This window comes from Astyanax mexicanus, chromosome 14 (assembly GCF_023375975.1).
Source record: "Astyanax mexicanus isolate ESR-SI-001 chromosome 14, AstMex3_surface, whole genome shotgun sequence".
Taxonomy (NCBI): domain Eukaryota; kingdom Metazoa; phylum Chordata; class Actinopteri; order Characiformes; family Acestrorhamphidae; genus Astyanax; species Astyanax mexicanus.
In genome coordinates, this window is record NC_064421.1 from 33,871,444 (window position 1) to 33,889,050 (window position 17,607).

A 17,607-nucleotide genomic window follows, 5' to 3' on the forward strand; every position below is an offset into this window, starting at 1 on the left:
CAGATATGGATTGGCACACCTGTGTTCTAGGAACTATCTAGTGTTGGGTTTATTCTTCCAGGCAGGGGGTTGTTTCTGGTTGAGAGTATGCTGTGCCGAGTGTAAAGTTTTTAAGTGTAAAGTGTGTAAGATTTTATTATGAAGATTTCTTGATTTCTAGATAGGTAACGATACTAATCAAATGTAACTTTAATACTCCCATTCATTATTGTCACTGGCTAAGACCTTGAGTATCTTTTTTCTGAAAGCCACCAAACTGTATTTACTCCTCAAGAAAAGGCCATTAAACTCTATTTCACGGCATACACTCATCTATTTCTTGTTTTCTCCTCCCTTTTTTCTCTTTTTCACTCTAATTCAGTTTCACATCTGAAAGTCTAAGCCATAAAGTGCCTGTGTCCCATTAGCTACCAAACTTCATGCACTTCATCAGGGCAGGGAACACTCAAGGATTTCTTTTTTATTTCTTTTTTTCCCATTTTCTCCCAGGTTTACACGGGCAATTTCCCAATCCACTCATTAGGGCTTCCCCTATCATTAGTGATGCCCCAACACACCAGGAGGGTAAAGACTAGCACATGCCTCTTCTGATACGTGTGAAGTCAGCCACTGCCTCTTATCGAAAAGCCTGCTGATACAGCATTACCGAGTAGCATCACAGAGCGCTCAGAGGAAAGCACAGCGGCTCGGTTCCGATACATCAGCTCACAGATGCCTTGTGCTGATCGACATCACCCTTTGGAGTGATGTGGTTGCAGAGAGAGTGCCATTTACCCACCCAGAGAGAGCTAGGCCAGTTGTGCTCTCTCTCAGGGCTCCGGTAGCCGATGGCAAGCTACATGAACAGGACTTGAACTGACAATCTCCTGATTATAGTGGCAGCACTTTTTGGAGACTTTTTGGAGCCACACTTAGGGATTTCTAATCCACAGCCATAACGATCCACACTCGTCTGTTTGTAGTTTCTATCCCCTGTTCCTCCTATTGACTTCTATTCATTTTTGCATATTCTTGACCATACTATTGATGTGTTCGTTTTTTTTTTTTTTTTAATCCCTCGTACTTTGCAATTTAGCTCCACAATCATTCTGCAGTTTTAGTCTCCTGCATTAACATATGCAGAGCAAAAATGGTACACAAGCTGTGGTCTCTTCTGTTAGGAAAATGTCTTTTTTTTCCATGGCTGCAAAAATTGTAAAAGTATACATGCTCTTATGCGTTATGATAAAAAAGAAAAAACACCTTGATGCAACATGGTTTAAGAAAACCTTTTATCATTGCTGGATCATATTCTGACTCATCAAAACACCCACAGCATTTCATCTGGAACATATGACGTTCAGGCTGCTGACAGCACACCATAGCTATTTTTTGTGATTTATTATTAAAGGGCTCATTTGCATACTAATACTGACATATTTTGCAAACCAACACTGAGATTTTAATTACTATTAAACAGTATGCCGTATGGCCGTAGTGGGAACTCTGAGATAGAAAGGCTTTTGCTTTCCACAGCTTCAGAGCGGCTGAAAGATCGGAGGCTTCTTCATGCCGTACACATTTTAAGACTCGCAACTAAAAGTTCCATTTCCATCCGCAAATGGTACGCATTCTTATTCCCTGATTCATGTGACACTTTCATTTATCAGCAGAGGGAAATGCTCGTAAGCATTGCTAAAAGATTACTGCTGAGAAATTACTAAGATATTCTACTATACTGGGTTTTAGTTCTTTATTTAAAGTCACACATTAACATTACTAATTATTGTACATCTTTTGACCAAAATAACCCAGTGGTTTGTGGGATTCGCAAGAAAATATCAATATTGTATTTTTTTGGCAATACTGTATTAATTTTCATTATAGAAGTATAGATTTTTTAAATTATTAGTTTACTTAATAATTTTATTAGTGTCAGACCAGTTGTATTCAAACCCCACCCACTAGACAGCAATGCTGTTTCTGTCGTTAGATCCCACTGTTCTGACTACAAAAAGTACATTTATTTTACCCTTTTACTCTTTTGTGTTCTTTTATACTATGACAGCTTTTTTTCTAAAATTTGCTTTGCCTACAGTATTGCAGTATATTAAATCATATTGTATTGAACATATCTTGCAATTGCACAGCTTTAATGGTTTGACTTTGTTTGGTTTGTGTTGTTGATTTTGATTAAATTGTTGTTTTGAGACGTCCTAGCTTAGGAAACATCTGATTGGTTAAAATAAACACCTGGTTTCTTCTGAGACTTCCACTGAAGACTCACTGTAAGTTTCGTAGGAAGCAAACTTGAGAGGGGTATCCAGTTAGTGGGATTAAACGTTTTTACTTTAGTTGCTGCATGAGGCTTGTTAGTTTTACACATTCTACAATTATGGAGGATTGAGAAACAATGGCAGACTGGCAGGACTGAACTAATGTAATGTAACATCTTGAGTGAGAAACTGCAGCTTCCTTTGACTGACAAGCCTGTAAAATGAATCTCAAACGTAGAGTTGCTGTAGTCCTTAAATCCTGAGCAAGATCTGATCGTCTCTCAGTATTGGCTAAATTGGAGAAATATTGGCCAATCGCTGTTTTGGCATATTTTGGCTGAAAATCAGCCAATACAAAGACATTAATGTTTGATCTTTCCATCTATACTTATCAGTATATAAATGTCAGATCACTGTTACTCAATTGTACTGTTCCTCATAGCTTTATTTTTAATGGTTTTTGAGAACATTCTTTGGCTTTCCTCCAATAAGAATGCCTCCAGAAGATCAGGAAATACATGAAAATGTGACTTACTGATGCAGTTGGACGCTGTTTACAACCAATTATTATTTTAAATAATTTACCAGTTTTATGACCAAACATTTCCATGTTTTTCCCACCTGAGAAAATCTGTAATCTATAATCATTTGTAAAACAATTACATATTGAAGCTTAAGTTGGTTCTATACTGTTTCCATAGAGCACATATTGGCTTTTAATTGAATATGTCTTAACGGAGCTTTGTAGTCAGGTTGCTTCTGCTGATGACTTTCTTCACATGGTGTCTCTGTTACTTTTCATAATACCACTGGCTAAAATGTAAATTATGTATATGTGCCTGTATCATACACAGATGATCTGTTGGTGTTCGCCCTGGAGTCCTGTGGAACAGTGTGTCCTTTAGGCCTTTGAATTAAGTTTGCATGAGTGTGTCTGTGTGTGTGTATACACACGTATACATGTTTGTGTTATATGCATAGGGCATGTCAGGGCAGGTCTCCGGTGTGCTACTCAGTGGCCCTGGGCATCATCTGCAGCCACGAACTCAGATTCACAGAGGAATACACTGAAAATTAGACAGACATATTTGTATGTTCATTATTCCACTCGCTGCACTGAAAAAGAGATTCTATCTCTTGCAGCAGTGTTTGGAGAACAAATCTGTCTGAACTGCAGTTCACTTTTGTTAAAGAAAGACAAGAAACTACAAGGATGTACAGATTTGGTCAATATTAGTATAACCTGCCTTTTGTGTCCATAGCAGATTATGTAACAATACATTTTTCATGATTTAAGGCCCAATTTTACACCATACGCAAGTGGTATGGTGTTGTATGACAGTGGCGGTCTGAAAGTGTTCAGCTAAATCAGGTGCTCCAATGACTGATTAAAACCCGCGTTTTAGACCGACGTTCGGGGAGATCGCGTTGGAGTAGCCACGCTCAGTCACTTGCTAGACCGGTGTGCATGGCGGGGAGATCGCGATGAAGTAGCCACGCTCAGTAGCCACAGAAAGCTGTTGGTGGACTATTCTCAGCAGTCCAGCAGTGACCCTGCTGAGGTCATTGTTAAAAAAACTCCAGCAGCACTGCTGTGTCTGATCCACTTTCACCAGCACGACACACACTAACACCTCAACATTCACCACAGCATACACCACCACCGTGCTACAATATCACTGCAGTGCTGAGAATTACAACCCACCACCCAAATAATAACAGCTGTTCTGTGGTGGTCCTATAAGGTTCAGACCATTAACCCTTTCATGCATAGAGGTCACTACAGTGTACAGCTGTTTAAAATAGTTTTTTCTTTAAATATGCTTGCAATTTTGTGCACTGCTGCATATAGTCCACTGTAGTGGAAGCTATTGCATCATCCTATACAAAAAAATCCCATTGGTTGGTCATTGTAATGGGAAAAAGAAGTCAATGAAATCAAGATGGCCGGCAGACAGGGAAAACCACCAAACACCTTGGCTATTTTTGTTTCTACCTTTTATAAAATTATATCACTGCAGGTAAAAAAATATATAATTACATCAAGTAACATCTAAGGTGACATATTATGTAAAGATTTTCAAAATTTTGATTTTATATTTGAGGGAATTGTAGATTAATCATCTGTCCACTTAATTGTACATCATGCATCATTAGCTATTTTTCAACTTTAATGCAATGTCAATTACTTCCAGTGTTGTTTTTAAAATAATTCATATTGTTTAATGTTTTGGCTGTAAATCAACTTCTTTAATTGAGGAATGTCTGCCAGTACAGACAGTTGCAAGCAGAGAAGTAGGGTCAAGCAGTGATAGTGAAGGTGAGTCTGGAAATGTTACTGAGGGAGTTGAGGCTGAGGAACGGAGATGAAGGAGATGAGGCTGTTGAAACTAAGGGCACCCCAATATCCAGTATGCCCCTGGCAACCACTGGCCCCAGCTCAAGAAAGTATAAAATGCCAGCACACGAAGAACCAAGTACATCTGCATGCCGTGTCTTGTAGCTTTGTGCCTGGTATGCTTTGGCAACCATCATAGAAAATAGTCTCAGAAATTAGCAACAAGCATGATTTGACAGGAAATATGATACATGCTATAAAATACTATAAGAGAATATGCTCACTTAACAGTTCAGAGACTTGACAAGAATACAGTATGATAATACCAGTCACAATCAAGATTCTATAAGGTTCTACAGTTCAGAGATATTTTCTTGTGTCACAATATCCTCCTCAGTTCCACTATTCCAACAGAATACCATATTACAACTGTATAACTGAATTACATTTGTGTTTTTTTTACAACAAAAAATGCATGAAGTACACTTGAGTGGACAGATAAATATTTCTTTATTGAATAAAGATAGAATATATATTTTTTTCAAACCTTGTTTTACATCCCTAAGGATGTATAAAAACACTTAGAAAAAAAATCCTGACTGAGTTTATTATAATTCATGCATGAGAGGGTTAAAGAACAGGGTGGTTAAAACAGTGTGCAGGGAAACAGATACAGGACTACAATTAAATGTAATTACAGAACTACAACGTGCTCCTATTGGATGAGTGGAGCTGAAAAAAGTAGATAATGGATGTAGAAACAAGTTATGCTTGATGTATGCATGTTTTTCAACACTTCTTCTGGAGAACTGCTTACGTGCAGTTAAGGACTTCTGAAGACGGTAACTAGTTGGGTCAGGCTGGGTGGAATAGATTTGGATTAAAGTCCACAGCTCTTAGATTTTAATATATATATTTCATTGCTTTTTCTAAAGATCCCTTGAAGAACCCTTGAAGAACAGGTCAGAAACAATTAGAAATGTTGGTGTCTACAGTACAGGCTTTGGAAAATACAGTACTTTACTCAATCAGTCAGTTGCGTGAGAGCATCTTTATGACTTATGCAATGTATTAGGATGTATGTAGAATAGGTTGGTATGTTCCGTATTACTTTTTTTTTTTGAAAGCCATAAAGGTTTGAGAACATTTATTGAGGCATGGTTAGAGCTTTGCTTTCTCCAATTTGGATGTTCCTGTGATTTGAGAGGGAACACTTTAAACTTAGTCTATTAGAGTGGGCACAGACTGTCTGTACTCTCTTTTCTTTTACGTTTAAGTTCTATTACTACTTTTCTGTAAGATCAGACTGAACGTAATGAGTTGGCTTTTCCACTGATGCTCTATAGCAACGGAACAAGGCACCAAGGTGACGTTTGCATGCAGTGTCATCACTGAATCTGATTGTCTCTGCTTATATCTGGCCTGAAGGGTACAATGCTTGTCTCTGTCTACTTCCAACTAGCCTGCTGATCTGTTATGCTCACCGTGACAGTTCCTGGTTCACATACTGTATGTGTATCCATAAATATAATCAAATATGGGATGTAGAGATTAGGCCTGTTTATGCTTTGTATCAGCATGTGTTTCATGTCTGGATTGTTTTTTTAATTTGAAATACATGATCTCATGATGCAATTTCACTTCTCCTATGTAAAAAAAAGCACAATGACACATACCAAGATTGTGTTTGACTTTCAGATACCTACTGCAAGCAGGGTTTGATAGTTGTTTAAAGCATTATTATGTATCCTGAGGATCTGAGGTCCTGGGTGGTGCAACTGTCTAAGCGCTGACCTTGGCCTTACCATTTGACCAGCATGTTTAAATGCAGGCCACAAGCCATTCTTGTTCAAAAACACAGTTGGCCACAATCTCTTTAATTGGGTTGGAAACCTCTTAAACTTCCTCCACCAGTTTCTGCAATGCTAGCCAGCATTACAAACAGTTTAAGTCAAAATTTCAACTCCTATTGCAAGTTTTGCTTATTTGCAAAATGTACAAATATTCAGCTGTTTGCAATAAACCAATCAAACAAGACCATTTAAATAGCTGAACACAACTAGTCTATCCAAATACTGTATATCACAAATTTGGTTTGGACTTTGCGGTATTATTGGGGTCATTGTCCTGTCAGAAGGTCCAATGACACTACATCATGACTCCCAGAAGGTACAAGGTTTTCTTTTGGGATTTCCTGATACTTCATTGGTTAAATCCTCTCTTAGTCCACACTCTGCATGTTAGTAGTATCAAAGGAAGCAAAGCAGCCCCAGGACTTCACTAAGCCATTGCAATGTTGTACTGTAGATATAGATATATACATGGATATATTTTAGAAAATTCTGAGTTGAAATTAGTTTTGATGGGAGCCATGATGCTCCTGAACGCATCCAGTCCAGGAAGGAAAAAACACTGCCCGCCAACACTAAAAACAGGCCAATCAGAACCCTCATAGTTTTGCATGCGCTTCATGAATAGGCACGCGAGAGGAGTGCCTTCCTCTCCCTCTCCCTTTGTTTCAGGCATGCAATTGGGGAAAAAAGTTGCGTACTAGATTCCGGGAAATTTTATCTGACTTTTATCCACCGTCATTGATGTGCGGTAGACTCCCGCAACTTTCGGGAGACTTGACAAGTCTGCAGACATACCACTAATCCATAGACATGAAAACGTTCTAGATTAGAGCTGAATTAATAATTTCTTTGCAACCACTAATTTATTCAGTAGTAAGTAGAGCCTCCGCTTGCTGTTATGACCTGCAGCAAACTTGATATATAGTCAGACATTACCAGACCCTGGCAACATTTCTTCACTTATCCTCTTGTATTTGAAGCTTTTTTATTAGAAGAAGAATGTGGGCGTGCAGAACCAGTCGTATAACTACTGGGGTAGGGCAGGTGGGCCAATTGCCTTGCGACCTGTGGCACAGGGGGCCATAATGTCCTTATATGTTTGAACTTCTGGTTAGACACTTGAACTAATAAAACAGACATTGCTGTAAATTTTTTAGACCATCATAGTTTGTAAACTAAACTAAGAGAATCGGCTTTTAAATAGCAAAATAAAGGACCTTTTTCACTGGGTCCTATAAGGTCCTAGCTACTCCACTGTGAAGAACATCAAAGTTTATGTCTTGCCTTGCTCTGCAAACTGAAATCAAAGTGCCTGCTGCCACCAAATTATACTGCAGGTCTTTTTCAGTCACTTGAGGGTTTTTCACCACCTGCCTCCTCAGGAATCTGGTGGCAGCCGCTAATAGCTTCCTCTTTCTGCAACATCTATGTAGTATAGTGTCCAGTTGAGTTGAGCTGTCCAACAAGGTTGATTTAGTGGGAGTTTAAATAAATTTAGCTGGCTTGTACACTGTTAAAACTTCACTCAGTAAAAAGTTCACTCAGTTTCAAACTGAGTTTCAAGTGAAGTATGTGCTAGCTCCAATCCTTCCGTTGAACAATGGACAGAGCACACAGAGACTAGACCTCAACATCAAAACACCTTCTTGGAAAGTGAGAGGTACTGGTGTTTATTTTCGCACCTCAAAGTCCACACCATGGTTTGTGTGTTTGTTGCATTGTGTATATTTGGTCCGGTTATTTTTGGTCTCACACTGCAGTTTTTTGAGTGGACTAAGGAACCTTACTACATCCTTCATCATCATTACCTGTGTGGATTGTATGTAAGTTCTTGTTGTCAGTTTACCAAGTTGATTTTCCATGTGTTGTGTTATATTGGTGCTGTCCAATGAAAAACAAGTATCTCCATTGGTTTTTAGTTTACTACATAAACTGTCTAAAAATTGTGTAAACATTTCTTGATTAGTGGACCAATAAACATTTTAAAAAATTACCTTAAATAGATTCTCTTTACATTGACTTCCATTGAATATTAAGATTTAACCTCTCTCCTGTAAGGTTTTTGTAGATACTTGTTTTCCATTGGACTCTGCCAGAATGGGACCTTTTTCACAGCAGAGATAGCACAACAGATTTTCCTCAGGTCCTTTTATTTTTGTATATAGATAAATATTAATATAATATACAGTTACAGTAGATACAGGAATCACCTGTGCAGAGTTTGCATCCATATGGATGAGAGTTGAATTTTAGCACAGCACCGCTTCTTTTTCACCACTTTTTCTCCTGGTTTGTTTTAAGGATGAGGTCTGCCTCAGTGCCTTCTTGTAATTGGTCTAAAATGTCCATTTAAAAAAAAGTGTTTTCACAATGCAGATGTGCCTAACCGTGATTTAGTAGATCCGGGCCGAGACAGCCATTTTTTTTGGGGTGACCAAATTCTGCTGAGTTGTGGCTCATTTTACACCTAGCATTTTGGTCCAAACCAAACAAGGCAGGTGTGAAAGCACCTTTAGACTGAACTTTGGAATAATGGAGCAAGAGCAAAAGCTGTAAACAAGGTCAATTCTGTTATTAGATCTAGTTATTGAGGTTTCTATGTTTTTTTTATTTTGTGTATTTTTGAAGGGAAGTGGATGAAAGTATATTTAGCCTCTGCTGCTCTAAAGCATTGGCCATGTTGCAGTTTGCTTCTGATTGCTCACATGCTGTGACTGAATACGCACAGGCTATTTTTAGTGGCTGTAGCGCATGTGGTAATCTCCCTTGACCACTATTGCAAGAGATGTGGCTCTTTCTGCAAGCTGCCTTAACACCTTTTACCCAACCCCTCAATGCACAAAGGCCGGGACCAGAGAACACACATCAATAATCACTATTATCCATGCCTGAATCTGCCATTGCTTAACTGTTGATCAATATCACACCGGTGACCTGAACTCCTGACCTCCAAACAGTCTATCCAGTGTGATGAAATGCAGAAGAGCTGAACTTATGATGATATTTGTTCATGTCAACACCATATATACTGATTCACAACCCAAATGACTAGCACTAGTTTTGCAACCAGTCATTTCCCTGTGGATTTGTTTGACAGCCCACCGCAATCAAAAGGCCCAGACATCCCAAAATAGAAGGCAATTTACACAATGCTGCAATCTGGTATCAATTTTCACCACAAAATACTAGCTCAAGCCTTGTGCCAGAAGTTCCACTGTTGTAACCCATCATCATATCCCATTTTTCTCAAAGAATTTCACCCTATTTGGGAAAGCAGTGTGTTTTAACTGCTATCCCAGTAATGCTTTGCCATTCTTTAGATGTGTCACTAGAGGTTTATGGATGGGGGCGCTCACTAAAGTGATCTGGTGGCCTGCACTTTTAAGATACATTAAAAGACCCCAGCATGTCTGTTCACCATCACCTTTTTTGAGTTTTGAGCAAACGTCTGAAAAGTAAAGTTAGCACACAGTTAGTACACAGATCTGCCTCTTCATTGCTAGCCTTGGACTCAGATCGAAAGAACTTAAGGCATTTAAATTCTTAACTTAATTGCATTCTAATCGACATTGCATAACATTACATACTGTACTTATTCTGTATCTACTAGAGTATTACTTTTACTTCACTACTGTACTTAAGCACTAAAATGCTGTATCTGTATCTACTTGAGTATTATTTTTACTTCACTACTGTACTTAAAATGCTGTATCTGTTACTGCTGAAGTATACTGCTTTCTGAAACAACTACATAACACAGTACTGTACTTTTACTTTTAGTACTTCAGTACTTTCAGTCCTACCTGCAACACTTAAGTACAAACAATGTTGAGTACTTTATTGCTTCTACTTAAGTGTGGAGTTTAAAGAACACTTCAACTTTTTTCTCAAGTCACTTTTTTGATAGAGTACTTGTATTTTTACTAAAGTATGGATCTCTAGTATTTACACATGTCTGGTCTTTTGTGTCCACATTTTTGTTGGTTAAGTGTCATATAAGCACTGTGCAACAATACATGTTTCAATTTTTTCTCTGAATGAACAAATTCTTTCATTTATAGCACTTTTTCTAAGTACATGAAAACAAAAACTGGCAAAAAAAAACCTAAACATATTTCATCACATATTGAAGCACTTATGTTTTGACATATTGGATTATTTTATCTTTAGCTATTTACATTTAAACTATGTTCTAAGATAATATATACACCTTATTATTGATTAATGGTATTGTGTCACTTGTGGTTTAGGTTGCTAAAATATTATTCCACTTCCAGGTAAAAAAAAAAAAGTATTTACAAAAAAATATATATATATTAAAGAGATTTGGAAATTATCATAAAAATGGTTTGTTGCTTGCTGGGTAACACTGTGCCACAGGGGATCAAAATTGTTTGTATTACCTTCAATTCATTTAAGGGACAAAATGCACAGTATTTTAAAAATGACTCTCAGACGAGTTAGACTCTGATTAGCAAGTTAACCATTTAAATAATATTATATTTTACCTGTTATTTGTCATTTCTTTTGGGTTTATCTCAACATCTCATAAAAGGCAAAGTCACTCTGGGTGCGTAGTGTCTTAGTGGGCAATATGTCTACAGGCAAACCACAGCTGTTTTGAGGTCAACTGAGAATCAATCATATCACTGATTGGGTCACCTTGGGAGGAGGGACACTGGTTACAACCAAGATGGCACACTTCATTATGAGGAGTGTGTGTGTTAATGAATTTCAAAGCAGCGTTGTATCACATACTCATTTACCAGTAATGCACTTTATCAGCAATCAATAAAAGCTATAAGACACTGAGGATAATATCGTGGAGGCACATAATAGTTTACACATTTTAAAGAGTGTTCCCTAAACCGTCAACTATATCACCCTCAAGGTATTTCTAATGCAGTGTTTATCATTCAGAAGCTGCTCTTTTGAAAGCACTCATTCGACCCCGTCCATGACAAATCGCTCATGAGAAAGCGAGCAATTTGAGTGTCCATGTGAAGTATTACGTAATTGCTGATTGGCTACTCATTCAGCTCAATGGGCCAGAATGATGACACGCCATCTGTGTGGAATTGTGAACGGTTTCGGCTGCCTCAAGCAGGCAGCGCACCAGAGAGAGCCATCAGATATTGATGGCACCCATGGGGGAGTTCTGGGAACAAAAATTAAACAAGCAAATGATTTGACTTCTGTCGATGAAGGAGGATGATTGGGGGGTAGGAAAGGGAAAACCAATCAGAGACAATGATCATTCTCTAAGGATTTGTTCACATGTACAAACATATCTTTTTCTATGCATTTTGGAAAACTTTGTTTAAGATGTACAATTATATATAACATCAAGTAACCTTAAGTTGATGGCAAAGATACAAGGTTGATACAAGGAGATTTTGTGATAGATATTGCTAGATTTTTACATTGCTAAAAGTAATTCTTGTTACATGTTTCCTGATAAGATTACAGTTACTTACACTAAATTGAAAATCAGAGGTTACAGAAAGCTCTATGGAGGTCCGGAGATCCTGCACTATTACCCAACATCCCTAATTTAAACACCAATGCTGTGTTTGAGTGGTTTGTACCACTTGTAATTTGCAATCGAACAGCCATTGAAATAAACGAATACTGAAGTGATCCAGACTATGAAGGAACACATGAAAAGTCATGTGGTAACTTAAGTGTTAAACCAACCAAAATACCCTGTGAAGCATTTATATGCTCTCATATGACGTGATGTTAACTTGCGATTCTGAGGCTGATAACTCTGATGAACTTCCTTTCCTGTATGAAGGAAGACATAAGGAATCATGTAGTAACTTAAAAGTGTTCAACAAAACAAAATACTCTGTTATGAGTTAACTCTTGCGCTTCCTTTCCTGGTGCGGTCCTGATGAGAGCCAGTTTCAGCATAGTGTTTTTGATCGTTTGGTCTTTGCGACTGCACTTAAGGATACTTTCAAAGTTCTTGAAATGTTTTGGATTGACTGACCTTCATTTCTTAAAGTCATTTTCTTTACTTAGTTAAGTAGTTCTTGTAATAATATGGATAAGAACATTACTCAAATAGGGCTATTCACTGTATAACAACTCTACCTCTACACAACTTTACAACTGATGTTCTCAAACACATTAAGAGAGTAAGACATTTAAATAATTAACCCTTGACAAGGCACAGCTGTTAATTGAAAGCCATTCCTGGTGACACTACCAGATGACTCTACCTCATAAAGAGAAAATGCAGAGAGTATTACAAATATGTTTTATATTTTAGATTCTTCAAAGGAGATGAAGAATCTAATATATAATTTTATATAATAAAATTTAATTATATTTAATTTTATAAAACATATTTTATAAAAAACGTATGTTTAACACTTTTTTGTTTGCAAAAAATGTGTTTTTCTTCAAAGTTTGGATGACTTTAGTATAATCTACAATGCAAAAAAATGGTTTAAATAATTAAAAAAATATATATTTAGGGTGTGTCCAAATTTTGACAGGAACTGTATCTTTCGTGCTGTACATGAAATCCTTTTACATTTTCTGTATGTGTTTAAACTATTCATAATTTTTTAATCATAATTGTATACAGACCATTATGGGACAGTCCAGGATTTTGGTACATTTCAGGGGTGGTCACTTCTGACAATTTGATCTTCAATTTGATCATTTTTAGTCATATATTTATTAAATACAGGTAATAGCAGTTTTTAAAAGCAGTTTTTTTATATTAGATGCTTAAGTTGGTATGCAATATATTTGGTAACTTACAGTAACAGGGTTGCAAATCTAGGCTAAGTTGTGGTTTAACCCAGGAACAGATGCTAACTGTAAAATTTAGCTATGTATACAAGATCAAGGACAAATATGGTTATATAAGTATATAAAGTAAATTTTGACTCTACTCATTATTAGTCTTACAATATGAGTAACAGGGTTGCGTTCAATGAGTGACACACACAACTTGGACAAACATATTTGGAAAAAAAACCCAAACTTGTTAGAGCACTTACCCTTGGTCTTGTGAAAATGTCCTTATGATGTAACTTTTGTGCCAGTAGACAAATATTTTTAACTCTTTGTCTGCCAGGTAAAATGCCTTATGGTAACAGGGTTGTGCGCATGTTGTGGGACACAACTTAATAGCATAAAAACTGTAACATGCAATACAATGTAGATCAAAGAAGTTGTTTTCATAAGTAAAGGAGATTCATATCAACAATATACAAGAGGAAGTAATTTATTTAGAGCTTTTTTTAATTGCTAAATTTGCCAAAGGAGTTGGTCACCCAATGTGTGGGACAAGAGAAAACGGCCATTTTTTGAGGTGGTCCAAATGTATTCAGTCTTTTGAATAATATCTTAGAAGCTTATTTTTCCACCAAATTTTACAGTTTGTCTTATAACAAGTACATTTTTTACCAAAAATAGTCATTTAGATATTTTGGATATGTGCATTTGAAATTTAAGTGGTGGGACAGGAAATGTACCAAAATCCTGGAATGTTCCTTATGGCAAATGGTGAGAAAAAATTTAATATCATTTATGAGCTTTTGGTTTAGCATAATTTGTAACGATTTTGTATTTTTAAGTGGACAGAGACTGAAGAGATCTTCATTTCCAGGGTTCCAACAATACAATCAATTCAATTAAGAAAGATCCTACACTTCACCATCATCAGTGTAAAATAGCAGTTTGACTTAAGATTTATTAATATATTGTATGGACTTCAGCTAAAATTAACATGGAAATTCACTTTTTTTAAGGTTTCTGCAGAAAACGAATTTGAGAATATAACTTTTATTATTATAAAAAAAAGAAAAGAGAAATTGTTGGGCTATTCTGGTAGCTAGCCCTGTAGCTGTTAAAGAAGGCTAAGCATAGTTAACCTAGGTCACACTAGCTAGCTAACAAAGCTAACCAGTTGTTGTCTTCTAATACATTCTAAAACATTTTAAATGGTAACGTTAAAGATATAACTTACCATTTGTGTTTCTGGACATGTCTACCATCAGTTAGAGTATTTAGCTTGCTAAGATAGCATAGCATAACCAAAACAGAGCAGAGCATGCTAGCTAGCTAGCTAAGTTAGTTAACCTTACTTAGTTTAGCTAACTACCAACCTTATTCTACCTGACCCGTTTTTAAGAGTTTGTTTATTCCTCTTTTTTTTGTTAGAATATCCAGTCAGTTCATATCAGAATTTTTCTGGTTTTATCATATTTAAAGAAAATGCAGTCTGAAAGTAGCTACTGCTGCTTCACACTAATCATAAAGTAGCTGGTTAACTAGCTATGCTAACCAAACATTCCAACAGCTTATTTAACCTTATTTACAGCTATTTACAGCATAGCTAAATAGCTTTCACCCAAAACACACAAAAAGATAGTAGGAATGCTGTCCAGAGCTGGCTCACTAGCTAACCTAGCTTAATAACACTGTGGTTGAGGAAGCTAAATGTGACACATCCACCCAAACGTCAATATGTCTGCTCTTGCACATTCCTTAACTGGAAATTCCAAGGCAACAAGGGGAGCCAGCAGAATTTACACCAGTTTAAATAGCAGCTCCTGTGTGGACAACGAACCTCACATACCTCCCTAAATTAATGGTGAAAGCAATCAAATATGGGCAGAAATAAGTGCAATATTTCCCTGGCTGTTTTACTAAAAAGGCTACAGTAATTGGGTCAAGGGGTTATGTGCAGGATGTGGAAGGTCGATAGGTAATTAACCTTTGTTTGCTGTATTAAAAACACATGTGTTAGCTAGCTTGCTAGCTAGTTAGTTACTAACTTACTGTACAAGTGACTGTACAAAAAATACCTTGTAGCTCATCTAACTACAGTCCTCCTTACAGACAAATAACCTGAGCACAATATCCTTCTTCAACTTTCACATTCCAACCAGTGTCTTAAAAAAAACTCTTTTATAAAGTGCTCTGAACTGACTTCAATGTGTCCAAATTAATCTGTAATATTATATCAGACACAAAAATAATGTTAGCATGACCGTTAAATGCCAAATACAGTCCAGCTAAGCATGAGAGTGTACACTCTTGCAAGACCAGGCTCCACACGGTGGGATATTAACTAGCTAAGCAGGCTCTAAAAAGCTACGGCTTGACTAACGTTACCCTCCACTAGTTTTGCCGTTTAACTAAGAAAATAACCAGTTCAGGGTTAATCATAATTCATAGCTGAAGAACCGGGTTTAGCTAGCTTGCTGTCTATCTGCTAATGTTCATCTGGCTAGATTGGCTGGCTGGGTAATATTAACATGGCTAACCTTAACTAGCTAGCTATAACAGTAACATAAATCTTAAATTTAAATGGAGATCTCTACTGATCTTTGGGGAAACTATGGAATATTTAACCTTTATAACATTTCTTTCTTTTTGAAGAAGTGCACTTGGGAGCGCAGCAGTAAGGCAGCATTGCTAGTACCCAGCGGTACAACACTACTTCCGTCCTCACAGCCTCGTTTTGGTAGACAGTGGTGACATAGGTGAATAAAGAGCATAAAAAACATACATAGTTACTTCCAAATTGAAGCAAATCTGAGCTGTAATATTTTAAAAGCCAATTAAAAAACACACATTTTAGGCTGAGTTGTTAACTTGTGTGTTTTTTTTGCCTTACAGTGAGAAAAGGTGACACATACTAGAATAGTTATTTTATTATTCTGATATTGCCACCAAAAATGGTTAACTTGCGTTTTTGAGTCTTTGTCTATGTCCCAAAGACTAATTTTCGTATTAATTTGCAATAATTTACTGGAAAAATCTGAACCTTGTTCAGAGGTGTCAAGTAATGTTGGACAAATACTTATCTATACTTTACTGGACTAATTATTTTTCAAATTACTTTGTACATCTACTCCTTACATTTTCACACAATTATCTAAACTTTCTACTCCTTACATTTAAAAAAAATAGCTTCGTTACTCCTATATCATTTCAGCTTGTTTTCATTCCAGCTTCCAATAGTTAAAAAAACCCTGATCCAGATAAATCTCTTCATCTAAATAGAGTGAATCTGATTGTGGTTGGATGTAGAGAAGTATAAACATAAAACACCATTCCGACACCCTATTGGTTTATACACGATCCATCACACCAGCACACATCTGGCCGTCACACTCCAGCAAGAACATGCAGATGTATGTAGCCTTTTTAATAGGTATATGTCAGGCAAGCCAGGCAGATCAGAGACAAACGCAGACGTGGAACTGTACAAGTTTTATTTACAACAATATATACAACTATATACAATGAACTAAACCAAACAGTATAACAACGCACGAAAAGGCAATACGCGGCAGAGAACAAAGGGCAGCGGCGTCTATAAATACACCGGAGACGAATTACACTTCCGGGGGAACGTCACGGCGTCGCGGCATGTGTGCCGTGATGTCATCGCGTTTGTAGTCCATTAAGTTCTGGGGATTGTAGTCTTTTAGCACCGCAGCGCTCCCAGGCTCCATGGGGGAGGCAGAGGATATAAACAGAGACCTGGCAGACGTGACAGTATATATGCAGTTGAAACAAGGAGCCAAGTGAATCCCAAGTTTAACAAAGTTTACATTTTAATATAACATTATAGTAATTATGGCTTTTAGAAATATGTGTTTTAGTGAGGGAGGGGTAGTAGTGCACTATAGGATCCTGTGGTGCGGACTAAGCTTTTGTCCTTAATGGCATTTTCCCCTTACATTACTTTTAATTTTATACTTTATGTAGTTTTGAGACCAGTACTTTTACTCTTTTACTTAAAGAGCAAAAAGCTTGAGTTAATACTTCTTCAACATCCACAGAAGTATCTTAAACCCTAGTATGTATACTTTAACACCTTTGATCTTTGGTCTGAAATTTGCTTCTTTCCACTGGAGCTAGCTATTAATATGTTAAGCTATTATTGTTGTTAACTGCAAATACCCAGCGATTACTGGCAAGTCTCAGTTATGACACGTTTAAAGTGAACCATTACACCACAGCTGCAATGCAAAAATAAAGAAGCTAAAACAAAATCTAACTTTGGCTTTGCTACTTGATGGTTTGTGTCTAAATTGGTCTTTAAAGCTGGAGGTTGTTGAAAAGCTGGTCATCCAGAAGAAAACATACTCCAGCTGCTTGATCATACTGGTTTTCTTGCTGA

At 37.0% G+C, this 17,607-nt stretch overlaps 1 protein-coding gene across 2 annotated transcripts in view; it reads left to right on the plus strand.

Moving 5' to 3' along the window:
* Nucleotides 1–17,607, plus strand: part of rasgrp3 (RAS guanyl releasing protein 3 (calcium and DAG-regulated)) — a 121,751-nt gene that overhangs the window by 50,002 nt on the left and 54,142 nt on the right. The gene's annotated exons all lie outside the window — the stretch shown is intronic.